This window comes from Schistocerca serialis, chromosome 7 (assembly GCF_023864345.2).
Source record: "Schistocerca serialis cubense isolate TAMUIC-IGC-003099 chromosome 7, iqSchSeri2.2, whole genome shotgun sequence".
Lineage (NCBI taxonomy): Eukaryota > Metazoa > Arthropoda > Insecta > Orthoptera > Acrididae > Schistocerca > Schistocerca serialis.
In genome coordinates, this window is record NC_064644.1 from 71,922,496 (window position 1) to 71,939,109 (window position 16,614).

Below are 16,614 nucleotides of genomic sequence, written 5' to 3' on the forward strand. Positions count from 1 at the left end.
AACTGGTGTCGTAAATATTTCGGTAAGAAAGTTAAGAGACCACCTGCACGTAATGCGTCGTGGGCACCCAGCTGGGCGACAGTCGCTTGAAAAAAAAAGCCATTAGCGTGTGCCTTTCAGAGGTACAGGTGAAAAAAAAAGGGAGGCCATTATCCTCGCTATTGACATTCCTTTGTAGAAAGCATCGCAAATACGACACGCTCATAACTTGGAAACATTCTTACATCTGCACACCTGATTAGGACAAGTGTCTATATACACGAATTGAGAGAATTTCTACTAACTTATGAAATGCCTCAAGACTACTGAATGATTATTTTATGCTTTACTTTGTACATAGTTGCTTATTTCATTTGATATCTGGTTTCCAGCTGTCTTGCAGCATTGGTTTCATAAAATAAAATTAAATGCATTTGCTAATGTGAACACTTTCTGTCAACAGATCTATTAAATAATTATTTTATGACCCACATTCTTCGAAAAAGGAGCTCTTGGAATGGAAAGAACAATAAGAAGGGACTAATAACAGTAACTGCATATATCATTTTCTTTTCAAGTACTTGGTAACTTTTTTGGTAGAATAACTTCCTGTGGTGCACCACTTTAATTACATAGACATTAAGATGTGAATATACATTTCCCTTATCTGCATTGTTGTCTTTAGTGTACTATTTTTTCTGCTTGAGCTTTGCCATGTTTAGATACTAGTTATATCATTTGCTGCTGCTGATTGCCAGGCATAATGTTACGGAATTTGACTTTGTATTACGCTGTTAAGCCAGTTTTACTACTGATTTATTTTTCTTGTTTGCTGCACAGTGCCTTATATTAGTTGTAATATTGCAATTGCTTTGGCAATTTGAATTTTTTGTAATTGATTTTTATATTAATTGTTTTATGCTGCTGAATTGCCTCGTGCCTTAGTGTAGCATCTGAGCACAGTAGATTTAAGTTAGCTTAAGATGGGGTAGGCTATATGAGAGAACGAGTTGTGATGAATTGGAAGAAATGCATTGAGAAGATATAAGAAAATGTATTGGCCAAAAAAAAGTAGTGTACAGTGGAGAAAAACTATTTTGAAAGAGGATGTGAACAGAATACAGAAAGCATGCTTGGATAGAATTTTCTTGGCTGGAGGAAAATGTCGAAGTAAGAGGAACGATCTATGGAATGAAGTTTTGGGTTGGACTGCAGTACCAAATGTCACACTGAAAACAAACCCTACCCTTTCCTCTTGTGTTATTCTGCTATGTGTTTGTGTACTCTTGTATATTTGTGTTTTTCCTGTCTTTATGTGTTTAGCTGATATGAGTTATGTTGTGGAATTTTTCTAATAATATGTTATTTTCTTTGTAAAGATGTTTAGACATTATTTATTCTGTTTTGTTTTAATGCTCATGTGTGAAGTTGATGTTTCAAAATTTATTCTGATCTTTTATGTATCTACTTATCTCATAATTCCTGTAACACGGATGTATATGTTTATTTCTATTCTGTTGTAAAGCCTGTACTACAAATGTTATCTGTATTGTTATGTTTTTAATGATGTATTTTGTACCTTTGTAATTTTATTCTCAAGTTATAATATTGTAATAGACACCAGTTCTTCAAATTAAGTTACATTTCACTGCACACGTTTCTGTTGGTCATAGTATATGGACAATATGTGAGAAGTAGGGACTGTTAGTGTTTGCACGTGTGTTAAAAATTCAGCAAGGGACTGGATAACAGCATTGCTGGTTCTAAGGACATTTCAAAAAAACATTTTTTGTGAGTGCACGAGTGGTGGTTTATGAACTTGCTATATTATCCGCAAGACTCTTCAATGGTGATTGTGCACCTGCACAGTCGCAGCAGATGGCTGCTGGCCATCTGTACAAGGACTACATTGGGGCTACATCTTTAATGGCCCACCAATACCATTATTTCTACAACGACTACAGTGGGTCTGCATCTTTGGTGGCCCACCAATACCATACTCTCTAACAGGACTACAGTGGGTCTGCTCTGTGATGACCTACCTACCAATATTCTTCAAAACTTCGACTGACTCTGCTGTGGGTTTGCTCTGTTGTGGCCCATTACCTGTCTGCATGTCAAGAGTCAACAATGTCTTTCCGTTGGATGGACAACACTACTTCTTCAAGACAGCATGGAAATCCACTACTTATGTGTGCATTTTCTTTTACTGCTCAGACTTTGTGCATAAAATTGTAATTAATACTGTGATCAATGATCAGGACTGTCTTTATGGACTGTGAGAAAATTTTAGCTTTTGACCAACATTGTATCAATAAGTGTGTGCCTTTGATTTCTTTGTTATTGTAATTATGAAAAAATTTTTCAAATCTGTATTGGCCACTGCCCAAAAAAATTTGTAAAATTTTTTGTGGGGAGCATGGGGGCTATGTAAGTAGGCTGTTTAGGTTTTGCTATTGGTAACGCCACGTAGTGCTCTGTATGAAAAATGACTGGCTGTGCTGTGTGCAGTCTGTGGCTAGTTTGCATTGTTGTCTGCCATTGTAGTATTGGGCAGCGGCAGCTGGATGTGAACAGCGTGTAGCGTTGCGCAGTTGGAGGTGAGCCGCCAGCAGTGGTGGATGTGGAGAGAGTAATGGCGGAGTTTTGATAATTGTAAGAATGGATGTTATGAACTCCTATATATATTATGACTTTTGATGATATTAAGGTAAATACATTGTTTGTTCTCTATTAATATCTTTCATTTGCTAACTATCCCTATCAGTAGTTAGTGCCTTCCGTAGTTTGAATCTTTTATTTAGCTGGCAGTAGTGGTGCTCGCTGTATTGCAGTAGTTCGAGTAACCAAGATTTTTGTGAGGTAAGTGATTTGTGAGACGTATAGGTTAATGTTAGTCAGGGCCATTCTTTTGTGGGGATTTTTGAAAGTCAGATTGCGTTGCGCTAAAAATATTGTATGTCAGTTTAAGCACAGTCGTGTATAATTGTTCAAAAGGGGACGTGTCAGTGTGGAATCTACGTCAGTCTCATGTATAATCTGTATCTTGTAGCCAGAACAGTGCTTGTTATGGTCTACTAGTCGAGTGTCCAAGTTCAAAACTATGTCTCTGCCTTCATACTTAAAATAACAGATGCCTTTGGAGAAGTCTATTGTGCAGTCCCTCTCGCAAAGAAAATCAATGCCCAATATACAATTGGCAGCAAGGTTTTGGACAACTAGGAAAGGCCATTGTACGATTCCATTTCCCATATTAACAGTCACAAATACCTGCTTATTAACCCTACTTGACTTATTACCTAAAGCAGTTAATATTAAACAGTTTTGAACTGGAAACTCTGGTATCTTAGAAGTTTCCTTCATCATAGTATAAAAATTGTGAGAAATCACACTGACAGCAGCTCCTGTATCAATAATTATGTTAGAAGGTATACCTCCTACAATGCCTGAGGTGGAAGACAGTACAAATCTTTTCTTTACATTGTGACATTGTGTGTTGTCATTTATCAGATCATCAGCTAAGTTTCCACTTTCATTAAACCTTAATAATAGTGTAGGCAACTCTTGTTGTGTAAATGTTAATTTTTCTTGTTTCACAGTTTCACTAGCAAGTGTGTATTCAAACATAGTTTCTAAATTGAAGTTGGCCCCCAAATGTTCCTCAGTCACAACCTGGGGCTCAGTAATGACTGGTTCTAGTTTACCTCGTTTGTCTGGTCATTGGTAAGTGTAGTTGTAGTTTCATTAGCTACCTCAATAATATTTACATTAGGATATTGTCTTTCCCAATCGCCTGTCTGTTTTCGGTTGGCTGATGTCAGTTGTTGGTTTGTGTTGCTTGTTTGTGCAAAATTCCCTTGTGGAATCTGGATACGATTTTGTGGTGGCGGTTGCTGTGTTTTCCACTGTCTCTCATAATACTGGTTGTTGTTCCGGTTAAAGTGCAGTGTAAGGGTTCCATTTCTTGCGTAATCTGTGTTGTTGCTTCTTTGCCAGTGTTTCTGTTTGGCTTTGTGTCCGTTGTTGTTTCCGTTATTCCTTCTTGAATTAAAATTGTCGTTTCTTCAATTTTTGTACGGGTTATCTCCCTGTCTATAGTTACAGTTGTTGTTTGTGTGCAGCTGTGAGTTTTGGTGATTGTTTTGCATGTTTACTGTGTGTTGTAAATTTTGCTGCGTGTTTGGTATTGTAGCAATGTAGACATGTTGATTGCTGCTGCGTGAGTTGCGTCTTGGTTCTTGTTCTTCATACTGTAAATCAACAGCATCTAACTTTTCCAAAAAATATTCAGGATCGTCGTCCGGTATGTACAGTAACTTCTCTTTAATATTAAAAGGAAGTCTTGCTTTCAGTGATCGGATCACATCTTTGGTTTCACTGGTTCATTAAGGAAGTGTATAATGTTTAGGTACTTCTCGAAGTATCGGCGCAGATTGCGTTTTTAGGATTGAACTGTTCGGGTTCAGTGACTTGTTTGCGGATACGTTCCTGCACAGTGGGTGACTTATTCAAGAAGGCGCGTTGGACCTGCTCGTATGTTACACATATGTCGCTTTCATGGTAAGCCCAGACAACGGCGTCTCCTTGAATGTAATCCACAATGTGTGCAATGCGTTTGTGGTCACTCCACGAACGTGGGAATGCGTTCCTAAAAGCTTTTAAGAAAATGATAGGGTGTACAGTGTTTTTGCCTGGTATAAAAGGTTGGAATATACGGTGCTTGAATAGACTGTCTTCTTTTTTGTTACGTGTTCGTCTGTTTCTTTCCGTGTAATCATTGAATTCTTCCCTGTGTGTACATGGTTCTTCATCAAAATGATAATTGTATTCTATTTCAGGTGATGGGTATCTGTTGCTACGCGTGTCAGTGTATTGTGTATTTGAGTGTTGAAATTCGTGAGTGTACATGTGTTCATTTCCGAATAGAGATTTTCTTCTGTGTGTGTTAAAATGTGTAATGGGTGTACTATTCTGTTGTGCATGGCATTGAGTTGTCTTTGTTTGCATATCGTCATCGATTATTTGTCTATTGTTCATGTATTCCACTACAGAATCGTGCACAATATGTGGCAATTTGTTTTGTATACATTCTTCAAAAATTTGGTCTTTGTGTACTGTCCATTCTTTAAATTGTGAATTAATGCGAGAGAAATGGGGTTCAGCCTCTCTCTGTATTGTTGTGTGAATCTGTTTGTGAATGTCAGCTACGTTTGTTTCTATTGTATTCACCTTTAAATTAATTTCGTCACATGCGTGCATGTTTGATTCTAATTTGCAATAAATAGTTTCACAGGTTTTTGTCAATTCATGGATGTGATTGGCATTGTCGCTTTGTCGTGACTCTAAATTTTCAAATTCTTCCGTAAGATCGTCGACCTGTTTGGAAAGACGTGTACTAATTTCATCTACCTTTTGAGTCAGTGTGGCGAAGTCTGATTTTATCTCGTTTCTGAAAGCTGCATTGTCTGTCATTAATTGTGTGAATTTTTCGTCATTACCTTGCTTAATATTGGATATGCCTTCAAAAATTGAATTAAGTATAGCGTCATTAGACGTGACGTGGTCTCTCAGGTTTGGTCCTGAATTGCTCCTTTTGGCGTTTGTGTGTGTGTGTGTGTAGTGGGCTATTTTGATGTGTTTGCGTGTATATATAGATGGAAATCTCGTCCTGTCCCCAACTCTGTCCATTTACTCTTCCGTGAATTTTCCACTTCTCATCTCCTGTCCAACTCCTGCTCCTCATATACTATGTGAGCAACAGTGTCCGGACACCTGGCTGAAAATGACTTAAATGTTCGTGGCGCCCTCCATCAGTAATGCGGCAATTGAATATGGTGCTGGCCCACCCTTAGCCTTGATGACAGCTTCCATTCTCGCATGCGTACGTTTAATCAGGTGCTGGAATGGCAGCCCACTCTTCACGGAGTGCTGCACTGAGGAGAGGTATATCGATGTCGGTCGCTGAGGCCTGGCACGAAGTCGGTGTTCCAAAACATCCCAAAAGTGTTCTATAGGTTCTATAGATCAGGTGCTCGATCGTGTTCAAAGATGCAATTGCCATCCCCGAATTGCTCTTCAACAGTGGGAAGCAAGAAGGTGCTTAAAACATCAATGTACGCCCGTGCTGCGATAGGGCCACGCAAAACAACAAGGAGTGCAAGCCCCCTCCATGAAAAACACGACCATGCCACAACACCAGCACTTCCAAATTTTAGTGTTGGCACTACACACGCTGGCAGATGACGTTCGCCGTGCATTCGCCATACCCGCGCCCTATCATCGGATCGCCACATTGTGTACCGTGATTCGTCACTCCACACAACGTTTCTCCAGTGTTCAATCATCCAATGTTTACGCTTCTTACACCAAGCGAGGTGTCGTTTGGCATTTACTGGCGTTATGTGTGGCTTATGAGCAGCCGCTCGACCATGAAATCCAAGTTTTCTCACCTCTCGTCTAACTATCATAGTACTTGCAGTGGATCCTGATGCAGTTTGGAAAGCCTGTGTGGTGGTCTGGATAGATATCTACCTATTACACATTACGACCCTGTTCAACTGTCGGCGGTCTCTGTCTACGGACGAGGTCTGCCTGCACGCTTTTGTGCTGTACGTGTCCCTTCACGTTTCCATTTCACTATCACATCGGAAACAGTGGACCTAGGGAAGTATAGGAGTGTGGAAATCTCGCGTACAGACGTATGACACAAGTGACACCCATTCACCTGACCACGTTCAAAGTCCGTGAGCTCCGCGGAGAGCCCCATTCTGCCCTCTCACGATGTCTAATGACTACTGAGGTCGCTCATATGAAGTACCTGGCAGTAGGTGGCAGTACAATGTACCTAATTTGAAATACGTACGTTTTTGGGGGTGTACGGATACTTTTGATCACACAGTCACATAGTATATCTGCGTCCATCTCCTCGTTCCTTTTTCTTTCCATATCTGTCCTCCTCCATCTTCTCTCATCTCATCACGTTATACCATCCCCCCCCCCCCCCACCCGCAGTAGAAGGCTACTTGTTCATATACACACCAAGTCTGGTTGAAATTGATCCAGAGGTTTACGAGGAACTTTGTACCGTGGCTTTGCCCACCTACGCAAGTCACATATATTCAATATATTTCAAGGATATTTTAACACATATTTCGCCTATTTCTCTGGCGAGGGATAGGCTCAATGTTTATCACGTCGTATATGTTCAAATGCGTGAGAATTCCTAAGAGACGAAAGTGCTGAGGTCACCGGTCCCTGGACTAACGCACTACTAAAACTAACTTATGCGACGAACAACAGTCACACCCATGCCCGAGAGAGGACACGAACCTCCAGCGGGAGGGGCCTCGCAATCCGTGACATGGTGGATCAAACCCCGGGCCCATTCCGCGCGGCACGTCGTACATCCTGAAGTATGTGTCCTACATTGTTAAATTTTTGCAAGCACATTGTGTGATATAACTAAATACTGTCTGCAAATTGTGTTGCAAATAGGTTTAGTAGTAAATTAAAAGGTCATGCCCTGATGCATCGCCGCACGGGGTAGACGCGCGATCTGAGATGTCCTGTCACGGCTGACCGGGGTGGCCGAGCAGTTCTAGGCGCTACAGTCTGGAACCGCGCAACCGCTACGGTCGCAGGATCGAATCCTGCCTCGGGCATGGATGTGTGTGATGTCCTTAGGTTGGTTAGGTTTGAGTAGTTCTAAGTTCTAGGGGACTGGTGACCTCATAAGTTAAGTCCCATAGTGTTCGGAGCCATCTGAACCGTCCTGACACGCTTCGCGCGGCTCCGCCCGTCGGAGGTTCGAGTCCTCCTTCGGGCATGGCTGTGTGTGTTGTCCTTAGCGTAAGTTAGTTTGAGTAAGTAGTGTGTAAGATTAGGGACCGATGACCTCAGCAGTTTGGTCCCATAAGATCTTACCACAAATTTCCAAATTTTGCCGATGCGGCATTTTTACTGCAGCAGCAGTGAAAATGTAGTAGGTGATAACCTCTATTCCTTTCGTCGTATTGTGGGAGAGGAGAAAGTGATGTGGATGTGTCAGCGAGAAAATGTCTCTTAAAGGTTTGAAATTATGAGTAAAATTGATTACAAGTCAAGAAGTGCTCTCATTGTCAAAAAAAAAAAAAAAAATGATTCAAATGTCTCTTAGCACTATGGGACTTAACTTCTGAGGTCATCAGTCCCCCAGAACTTAGAACTACTTAAACCTAACGAACCTAAAGACATCACACACATCCATGCTCGAAGCAGGATTGGAACTTGCGACCGTAGCGGTTGCGCGGTTCAATACTGTAGCGCCTAGAACCGCTCGGCCATTCTGACCGGCTCATTGTCAATGCTCGATGAATATAGCATTGCTATTAGCGCGTCCTGGTGTCCTGAAGTACGTTTGATTTTCACTTTCACCTCCACTGCATTAAGAGGTAAGTGGTTCTTACCCCCCCCCCCCACCCCCCCACCCCCCCACCCTCATCCACCGTTAGAGTGGTTCTTTCCGGTCAGAGGGTGATGTTTGTACAGTTATGGACTGTGCGGCTGGTCCCAGCGGAGGTTCGAGTCCTCCCTCGGGCATGGGTGTGTGTGTCTGTGTTTATCCTTAGGATAATTTAGGCTGAGTAGTGTGTAAGCTTAGGGACTGATGACCTTAGCAGTTAAGTCCCATAAGATTTCACGCACATTTGAACTTTTTTTGGTGATATTTGTACCATAGTTGGCCGAAATGGGTCGAGTGTCTTAGGAGGAGACGAGGAACATGCATACATCAACTTTTGTAATACGTTTGGACTTGGCCAACATCAACTAATCTCATCATCAGAATGAATGTACTACAAGGCTCGCAACAATTTTCAACGATATATTGGACCAAATGCTCGATGAACATAGCATGGATGCTACTGTGTCCTGAACTACCCCTGATTTTCTCCTTCGCCACCACCCCATTGAGAGATAAGTGGTTCTTAGCCCTCCCCCCCCCCCCTTACCCCCTGCTGCAATGGGTCTTTCCAGTTAGTAAGTGATATTTGTACCACAGTTGGCCGAAATCGATCGAGTGGCTTAATATGTATGCATGTGCCCAACTTCAACTAATGTGGCCATCAGAATGAGTGTACTAAAAGGTTCGCAACAATCTTCAGCGGTATATTGGGCCAAATGCTCGATGAACATAGCATGGATGCTACTGTGTCCTGAACTGCCCTTGGTTGTCACCTTCACCACCACCCCATTGAGAGATAAGTGGTTCCCCCCCCCCCCCTTACCCCACGCTGCAATGGGTCTTCCCATTCAGTAAGTGATATTTGTACCACAGTTGGCCGAAATCGATCGAGTGGCTTAATACGTATGCATGTGCTCAACTTCAACTAATGTGGCCATCAGAATGAGTGTACTAAAAGGTTCGCAACAATCTTCAGCGATATATTGGGCCAAATGCTCGATGAACATAGCATGGATGCTACTGTGTCTTGAACTGCCCTTGGTTGTCACCTTCACCACCACCCCATTGAGAGGTAAGTGGTTTCCCCCCCTCCCCTTACCCCACGCTGCAATGGGTCTTTCCATTCAGTAAGTGATATTTGTACCACAGTTGGCCGAAACCGATCGAGTGGCTTAGGAGGAGATGTGGAACGTACACACATCAACTTTTGTAATACATATGGATGCGCCCAACATCAACTAATGTGGCCATTAGAATGAGTGCACGACAAGGCTCGCAACGACCTTCAGTGACATATTAGACCAACGGACTTCCCTCCCAAGAGAGGGTGTCCTGTTATTAATGGTAAGTTAATTTATGCGTTGCACGATGGAGCGGTTAGGAGGGCTCGTAATTTAGAGGGAAGGAGCGAGTTTTATCGAGTGGTGCGTGCTTACGACTCTGGAGGCTGGCGGGAAATAGCGAAGCCAACGAGCGTCAGGCGGGCAGAGAGTGGGCGGTGCGCCGTGGTGGGCAGGCCGGCTCGGCGGCAGGTTGTTTTATTGCGTCGTGGCGCGGCGCGGCGCGGCGGACGCACAGGTAGATGCCGGCCGGGTTATCAGCCCCGGACCCAGGCGCAGAGCCGGTGGGCGGGGCCCGGGCCGCCTGAGCGTGACAAGCGGACGACGCGCGCCGAGCTGGCCGTGGGAACAGCGAGAGGCCGGCAAACAGCGAGAGCGCTCAGCGGCCCTGCCACACAAACTGCTCCGAACCGGCGCAAACAACCTGCTCCCAATACTTATCACCGAGTCGTCCCTTTCTTTGGAAGTGGGGTAGGGGGGAAGGAGGTCTTAAGGTATGTCTGCACGGTGCCTGACGAACTGGTGCAGATCCAATGGGGTGCGGAGGGACAGAGATAGGTATTATGGGCTTCATGATCTCCCCCCCTCCCCACTGCCCTTCCTCCCCCCCCCCCCCCTCCAACCAGCTAAGGTTACTAAAAGTTTTTGCATTTTTACATATATCAATTTGCTAACAAACGGAAGGCTGGTGTAATGTGCAGCGAATACATAGAAAGAAAGATCCCTTATCATTTAGCTACAATATAGCAGGTCAGCAACTGGAAGCAGTTAATTCCATAAATTATCTGGGAGTACGCATTAGGAGTGATCTAAAACGGATTGATCATATAAAGTTGATCGTCGGTAAAGCAGATGCCTGACTGAGATTCATTGGAAGAATCCTAAGGAAATGCAATCCGAAAACAAAGGAAGTAGGTTACAGTACGCTTGTTCGCTCACTGCTTGAATACTGCTCAGCAGTGTGGGATCCGTACCAGATAGGGTTGATAGAAGAGATAGAGAAGATCCAACGGAGAGCAGCGCGCTTCGTTACAGGATCATATAGTATTCGCGAAAGCGTTACGGAGATGATAGATACACTCCAGTGGAAGACCCTGTAAGAGAGACGCCTAGTAGTTCGGTACGGGCTTTTGTTGAAGTTTCGAGAACATACCTCCACCGAGGAGTCAAACAGTATATTGCTCCCTCCTACGTATATCTCGCGAAGAGACCATGAGGATTAAATCAGAGAGATTAGAGCCCACGCAGAGGCATACTGACAATCCTTCTTTCCACGAACAATACGAGACTGGAATAGAAGGGAGAACCGATAGAGGTACTCAAGGTACCCTCCGCCACACACCGTCAGGTGGCTTGCGGAGTATGGATGTAGATGTAGATGTATAAGGTGTCAATATGTTAAACAGTGCTACAAAATACGTATAGGTATGAAACTTCCTGGTAGATTAAAACTGTGTGCCGGACCGAGACTCGAACTCGGGACCGAGGAGTCTAGTTCTGCAAGGTGTGCAGGAGAGCTTCTGCGAAGTTTGGAAGGTAGGAGACGAGGTAACGGTGGAATTAAGGCTGTGGGGACGGGGCGTGAGTCGTGCTTGGGTGGCTCAGTTGGTAGAGCACTTGCCCGCAAAAGGCAAAGGTCCCGAGTTCGAGTCTCAGCCCAGCACACAGTTTAATCTGCCAGGAAGTTTCATATCACCGCACACTCCGCTGCAGAGTGAAAATTTCATTTTACTTATAGGTATATTAACGCTTTCTCTGTTACGCGTGTGTACACACATCATGCTACGGCCTAGGTGCTGTGGTTCAAATGGCTATGAGCACTATGGGACTTTACATCTGAGGTCATCAGTCCCCTAGAACTTAGAACTACTTAAACCTAACTAACCTAAGGACATCACACACATCCGTGCCCGTGGCAGGATTCGTACCTGCGACCGTAGTGGCGCGCTGTTCCAGACTGAAGCGCCTAGAACCGCTCGGCCACACTGGCCGGCTAGGTGCTGTGGACGTGTATACGCGCACTGTTTGGATTTTTTTCAAGTGCTATGGACGTCTGAATGTGTCCTGAGCCACCGACGTCTCCTTGCTGTTACTTCCATGTCTGGGTGAATACATCAGTTTCGAGTGTCATACAACATATGTGCACGTTGTGTGCTGTCACTTGCAGTAAACCACGTTCCGATATCTTGAATCGATATGAGATAAGACGATTGTTATGACCACACGGTTTTCGATAATCGAGGACGTGAAATGGCACTTCGAGCGCGACCTCCTTCAGGCATAAAACCCAATAACTCGACAACGAAGTGAGATATCATTCTGCTCTCAATTTTAAATAAAATTTCTATATCCTCTCTACATTTCATTCAGTGCAGTACATGAGCTAAAATCAACCATACGCAAAGTCTACGCATTGCGTTTTTACCTCCGCAAAATCTTTAAATTTTTGTGCACTGTGTTAATTACGTACTTCGATGCAACGCAGTGACTGTGACATATAGCGAAAAGAAGTTCAGTTCTTTATGAAGCTAAGAAGTGCGAAAATCAAATTTTCTGACGTAATAGTGCCGGCCAGTGTGGCCGTGCGGTTCTAGGCGCTTCAGTCTGGAACTGCGTGACCGCTACGGTCGCAGGTTCGAATCCTGCCTCGGGCATGGATGTGTGTGATGTCCTTAGTTTAGTTAGGTTTAATTAGTTCTAAGTTCTAGGCGACTGATGACATCAGAAGTTAAGTCGCAAAGTGCTCAGAGCCACTTGAACCATTTTTTTGACCTAATAGTTTTCGAAAAAACAGATATTAAGTATTTCATATTGGCCGGAACCCGCCTGTCAGTACAGGCATCAGCATATGGTGAGCGGTACAACCACAAGAAAAAGAGCCTCTGCACGGAATACAAAGAGCTCATCTGCAGCAACGAAAGCGTGAAATAACTGGTTAAAGACTAAAGAATGAATTTTCACTCTGCAACGGAGGGTGTACTGCTTTGAAACTTCCTAACATTAAAATTATGTGCCAGACCGGGACTCGAACATCGTACTTTTGCCTCTCACAGGCAAGTTTTAATCGACGGGGAAGTTTCAAAGCAGCGCACACTCTGGTGCGGAGTGAGAAATCATTCAGGAAACAATCCACCAGGCTGTAGCTAACACAAGTCTCCGCAGTATCCTTCTTTACAGGAGTGCGAGCACGGCAAGGTACGCAATAGAACTTCCGTGAGGTTTGGGAGGTATGAGATGTGGTACTTGGGGAGGGGGGGGGGGGGAAGTACAGCTGTTAGGGCGGGTTGAGAGCTGTGCTTCGGCAGCTCAGTCGGCAGAGCACTTGCCTGCGAAAGGGAAAGCTATGTGTTTCGACTCACAGCCGGCCACAGTTATAACCTGCATGGAAATTTCAAATGGTTGGTTCAAATGGCTCTGAGCACTATGGGACTTAACATCTGAGGTCATCAGCCCCCTAGCACTTAGAACAAACTTAACTAACCTAAGGACATCACACACATCCATGCCCGAGACAGGATTCGAACCTGCAAACGTAGCGGTCACGCGGTTCCAGACTGAAGCGCCTACAACCACTCGGCTACTGCGGCCGGCGGGAATTTCAAGTTCCAGATTAAGAATTATTACAGGTTGTTGCTTATGGAAGAACATAGCTGCTAGATAAGATGATGGTCACGTAATGATATAGTATTTACTGTGTGACAAATAATACAAAAAACAAGGGTGTAATTCAAAGGTTGCACTAAGTTGGGCAGGAATTCCAATAAAAACTGTAAACTACGAATGAATATTTTTGCAGTTAATCACAAAATAGAAACACGAAAACAAAACTGGAGGAAACATTATGAACGATATTGGAAGAAATAGGGTTTCAAACATGGTCTTTACAGCACTATTGGTTATAACAGCCTTGGTTGCAATTTTAGTTTTTTATTTTTGAACGACGCGTTTCGCCTTATTTAGGCATCTTCAGGTTATCTGCATAGAAAACAGAGAACAAATACATCTATTTAAGAATCGCGATCGCGTTGTGCATACTTGGATAACATAAAAGCATTTATAAACAGATCAGTTACTGAAAGTATTATATTGCTAGAGAAGGCCGAAATGCACGCTATAAGCTCACGCAGGATGGCGTGAGGTCTGAAACAGGATACGTAATGAATGCTATAAAGAAAAGTACGTAGCTTCTGGAATACTTAACTTTAATCCATCATTTGTATACATCGTTCTTGATGAGACATGCTTCATACGATAACTATCAATTGCTATGGCGCCTTGCTAGGTCGTAGCCATTGACTTAGCTGAAGGCTATTCTATCTTCTCTGCAAATAAACGAGGCTTCGTCAGTGTCGCATCGCTAGCTAAGTCGTCCGTACAACTGGGGCGAGTGCTAGTACGTCTCTCTAGACCTGCCGTGTGGCGGCGCTCAGTCTGCAATTACTGACAGTGGCGACACGCGGGTCCGACATGTACTAATGGACCGCGGCCGATTTAAAAGCTACCACCTAGCAAGTGTGGTGTCTGGCGGTGACACCACGGAAAGAACAAATACCTTAATTTTGTATTTCTTAGAAGAATCCTTTAGTCAGTGTAGCCAAAGGGCATCGTCGAATATATCAGGCCAACATCGCCTTCGTTAAACTCAGTAAAAACTAGAAATATAAAATAGTAAAATAATTACCTTTTCTAGATGGACGCGAGTGACTCCAAGACCTGCATAACGCGTTCCCGTTCACAGGAGCGAGTAACAGAATAAGATGGGGGCTCAGGTAGTAAGCTTAATGCACCACAGCGTCGTGTGCTAGTACTGAAGCCTAATACAGAATCACCTCAAGAGGTGGCGCTGACACGCAGCAGTAATAAGAAAGAGAGATCGTGAACTGGATATACATACCCACTAAAACTTTATAAATGTAATGCACATAAAACATTGATAAGATGGAATTACTAGGGGCAACACCTGTGCAACAACGTATCCTAAAATGTTGGCGAAGTAAAACATAAATGAAGGCGGCAAATTTAAAATGAGAAAACAAGGTGTATAATACAACACACAGATGGAGTACATAAACAGATTTTATATATCATATACCACTAGAAGGAGATCATTAAAAACACAGGACCGTAATTTCAGATAAAGAGGCCGCCCATATAATAAAAAACTAAAATTGCAACCAAGACTGTTTTAACCAATAACGTTAAGCACTGGTTTGTTGTATGCCACATATGGTTTGCAAGAATTTCTTTACAACACGTACTCAAAGGAAAGAGAGACGTTGCGTGGTCATTTAAAAAATGGAACCGAGGCCATAGCAAGTGGACTGGCCTAGTCTGAAGAAGAAGAAGAAAATCAGTTTCCAAAGTTCTCGATTAAGTTTCGGAGAAAAAAAGTCGTATGAAATTATTAAAATCATGGCCATTTGTGGCATGTTAAAGAACTTATGGGTGGTGGGAACGGGGTGACTGTATGTCCAGTTAGAGCAGAGTATCAAAGGGGCAGACGCTAGGGAATAAAAGCACGTCTGTAAAATTACCAGGAGAAGGTACACTGTCTAATCAAAACTATATGGACACATGTATGTAATAAGGAATTGACCACTAGATATTGCGAAAGATGGACTCGCCAGTAGGCTACAAAACGAAGCGGGGCGTATTGTGCTGTCAGAACAGAAGCAGTAACACCAGAATGCGTAGGTCAGTAGAGCTCAGACAATTCGAAGATGGGCAACTCACTGAATGTCACCTGAGTAACAGTGCAACAGGGACATGTCAACCCTTCTAATGCTGCCCGCGTCGACTGTTGATGATGTGACAGTAAAGTGGAAGCGCGAAGGAACAAACAACACCAGGCAGACCTCATATGCTGATGGACACGGCCGTCGAACGCTGTGGAAGCTGGTTGTAAGAAATCGCATGAAGTAGGAGGAAGTAACTACTTGTGAGTTCCAAAATGCTACCAGCAGTCCGCCTAGTACAATAACTGTGCATAAAGAGTTAAAAAGAACGGGATACAATGGTCGAGAGGATCCACACAAGCCGCAAATTTCTGAGGTTAGTCCTAGGCGATGCTTGAAGTGGGGCAAAGAGCGATGGCACTGGACACTGAATCACTGGAAACGAGAAGTAATTTAGTGTGATGACTGGCGCTATACCCTGTGGCAATCCGATGGATGGATTTCGGTTTGGCGAATGGCTGGAGAATGTTCCGTGCCATCATGTGTAGTGCCGAAAGTAAAGTATGGAGGAGTTCATGTTACGGCATGGAGCGCTTTTCGTGGTCAGAGTGCGGCCCCGTTATTGTGTTGAAGAAAATGGCAAATGCGGAAGGATGTGAGCGCACTTTACAGTTCCGTGTATTGCGTACAGTACAGGAGTAGTTCGGGGCCCTTATTGATTGTTTTAGCATGAAAATGCGCTCTGTCATAAAACAAAGACGTGGCAGGAAATATTCTGTGGGAAGTAACATTCCTAAAATGTACTGCCCTGCCCAGAGCACCGAACTAAACCCAATGGGATGAGTTAGTACGTCGAATTCGCACCAGGCTGCAGCGTCCATCATTTCCTTCCTTGATTTTGGCTCTTGAGGGGAGTGGGCTGCCATTCCTCCACACATGTTCAGACACCTCATTGAAACTGTCCCCAGCAAGAGATCCAGTTATCATAAAAGCGAATAGTGTGCACACATCATACTAATGTCCATTAGTAGACATCCATATTCTTTGATCAGATAATGTATGTACACAGACCTTAGTTCATACACCATCACCAACTGGCTCCCAGCAACTTCTACCGAGAATCTCCCACACAACAGCAAAGGAACACAGTTCAAAGTCAAAAGCGAAAATAACCACAATG